The sequence below is a fragment of the Arvicola amphibius genome, chromosome 11, assembly GCF_903992535.2.
Source record: "Arvicola amphibius chromosome 11, mArvAmp1.2, whole genome shotgun sequence".
Taxonomy (NCBI): domain Eukaryota; kingdom Metazoa; phylum Chordata; class Mammalia; order Rodentia; family Cricetidae; genus Arvicola; species Arvicola amphibius.
The window spans coordinates 119885722-119888965 of NC_052057.2; the positions used below are offsets into that span (position 1 = coordinate 119885722).

At 40.6% G+C, this 3244-nt stretch overlaps 1 pseudogene; it reads right to left on the bottom strand.

The window, feature by feature from the left end:
- Positions 1–755: 755 nt before the first annotated feature.
- Positions 756–1306, bottom strand: LOC119826039 (annotated as a pseudogene).
- Positions 1307–3244: the final 1938 nt, after the last annotated feature.

The following is a 3244-nucleotide window of genomic DNA, read 5'->3' on the forward strand; positions in this document are numbered from 1 at the left end:
ATCAGGGGATCTGTGTGTTCATAACACTGAAGGGCATTCACTCATGCAGAGTGGATGGGAATTTGATAGGGAGATGCGCCCCCAAGACGAGGAAACAGCTGGATCAGAATGTAAGGTCAGGAAATAAAAGGACAGGAAGTCAGAGTACATTTAGAGAAAGCTGGAAAAACAATAGGCTGGACCGCTGTTATGAAGGGCACTGAACCTTTGTGTACTTTATCGAAGACAATAAAATAGTAGAGATGGAGTTTAAACAGGGGAAGAAATCACGAGCTCTCTCTTTTAGAGCTGGAAGGGACCCAGCAATCACCTATCTACCTGCTGGGTACGGCACACTTTTGTCTCTCGTAGAAAAAAAAAAGATCTAACATCAATGTGTACTAAGTGTGGCTAAGCCTATAAATCTCATGTCTGCACTCACACAATGCAAGAGTCGTTTGCTTGGGGTAGATCACCACATACTTCTGAGTGCTTAATGTGTGCATGGTTCAGTGGAGAAGCCAAAGATGACTAAGGCTACTCACTAGCTATGAACCCATTCATGCCAGTGATCTCAGACTCACAAAGCTGGAAAAGAAATGCCAGATCAAATGGAAACCTCTGCCATACAAGTTCTAGATTCTCTGTATCACCTACCTATGAACTTTCATACCATACTCCCAAATTCGGGGTCTCCTCAAAAGAAAAAAATTAAAATCTTACCAACAACATAGTCAAGACACTTAGGTCCTTTTTTTAGAGTTAGAGATGGAACTTTATTTAAAACACTGACCTACCAAGATAACATTTCCCCTGACTCTGGGAGCGGGGACCTTCATAGGCTTCACAACCTTTTATTTAGGTGCCGTCTTTGTGGGGCCTAACAAAGGCTCAACAGCAGCTATTTTGATCTTCTTGGATACCTGCTTAGACTTCTGACTCCTTGAAAGCCCCAGTAACCTGCTCTTGCTGAGTTTTCCTAACTTCTGGTTTCTGATTCCTCTTACCCATGATATCTGAAGAGATGGACCAAAGACCAAAGGCATCTCTTTAGAATTTGACTGCATGGCGAGTACTTTTCTTTGGAATTTCTTCCAACTGTCCTTGTTTTGTGTTTTCCTCTGTAGAAGACAGTCCAGCTTATCTGCCTTGGATTCCCATTGGCAGGGAATGAGGACTTGTATTTTGCGTTAACAAACTGGCAAACTTTCTCCCTGGCATAGCTCTGCCCGTGTCTGGGATAGATCTCGTACCTGCTGACACTGCACAGCTCAATCTTCGTGGTGGGGCCTGCCAGCTGCTGGAGGGAAGATGGCAAACAGACCATCGTAACCTTAGAAAAAATGACAAGTCCAGAGAGGGAAAAAAAAAAAACCTTAGGAATTACAAAATTCAAAAGTCATATACCTTAGTTTTCTAAACAGTGAGTGATATTTTGATTAGTATGATGGTTATCAGTTTCAGTACTTAAGAGACGTGAATACCAATGATTTAAAAAATAAAAAAATGATTTCCTTCACATAAAAACCTGAGGCGCAAGCCAGGTGACACGTGCTGCTAGTTCCAGCACTAAGGATGAAGAGACAAGACGACCGCAAGCTCAAGGCCAGGCTGGAGCACATAGTAGACCCCAGACTCAATTGGGTTAGCAAAGCCTTGTCTCACAAAAGAAGATGAGCTGGTCGGCAGTCCATGAGATTAACCAACACTCAAATTCTTGTCTTAATTCTTCACAACTCATTAGTGTTGGTCTTATCTACAATGCCAAGTGTGGCTTGCACTTTCCCTTCATACAGGCTGCGTATAGGAAAGGAGGAAGGGGGGAAGAGGAAGCAAACCCCTTTCTTTTAAAAATATTACCCAGAAACAGCAAAAGAGTTCTCCTTAGTTGTCCTGGACAGTAAATCATCACAGTGTCATACCCAGGAACAAAGAATCTGGGGAAAACATACACTCACTCAAGACTCTGGGTAAACCCACTCAGAGATGAGAGGATGGATCTCAAAGTATCTGTAACTCCTGATAATACTTGAGGATGTGGTGCATGGGTCTTAATGTTTAACATGCTTATGCCAACAATTATACAACTATTTCACTAAAATCTGGCTCTTAATTTTCTGGATATACATTAATTATGTAGAAAGTAGTAGTATTAGTAATTTATTTTCAGGTTGTAAGCCATGGTGTCTGCAGATTTAAAGGACACCATGCAAGTTTCTTAGGTAGCTGAATAAATTTAGATTTGTGAACCACTTCTTCAGGTTCCCCTAAATGGATTTTGGGAATGGGTGGTAAGTTTTTTAATTGCCCCTTTACTCATAGGAACTTTAGCTTGCATTGTGCTTAGTGCATGGTGATCTGAACGTACGCATCTCAACTTTATTATTGTAGTTGAGATGATTGGTCTATCTTTCTGACCTAAATTGAGGAGTCCTTGAATGCAAGGCCTATTGCATTTTAAAAACTAAGTCATTAGTTTCATCTTGTTATAAAATAAATGATAATAAGCTACCGATTTGGGGAACTGACAAGCGCTATTTGGAAGTATTGTCCTCTGAGTTTTCTCAGTGACCATCATTTTACAGGTGAGGTTGTGAAGAAAGAATTGCCTTGCTCATGGAATCCCTTTTTTCTGCAAGTCTCTGTATCATTCCCCCTGTATTACTATGATACAACATTTTGTCTCTCACTTCAAGTCAAGTTCAAAATAGAAATCACTCAAAATAGAGATGAAGCAATGAGTAGAATGTAGAGCAGGATTGACATCACAAAAGAACGAGGTATAGATGAGCAGGAGCCTTCGACACATTGTGTGGCATGGGAAAACACAGACACAAAGGACCTCATACTGTATGACTCCTTTATATAAAATACCCAAGAAAGGCAAACCTACAGAGACAGAAATAGACTAGCGGTTGCCTAGGGATGAAGGGAGAAACAGATAAATTATAAACAGGCATGAGATGTCTTACAGCAAAGATAGATCCTAAAACTGGATTATGCTGGGCTCTGTGCAATGAAGCAAATTCACTAATAAGCACCAATCGGAACACTTAAAACATGAATTTGGAAGCATATAAGTTACAACTCGTTAAGTTTGGGTTTTGAAGTAGTAAAGTTAAAGGAACAGATACTATTCAAGGCTCCATCGCTCACAGCTTGGAATAAATTGAGAAAGTAACACCTATTCCTGAGACACTAACAATTACCAGAGTTGCTAAGAGAAAGGGAAGCAGTAGGACACACATGTGCACTCTCACATAAA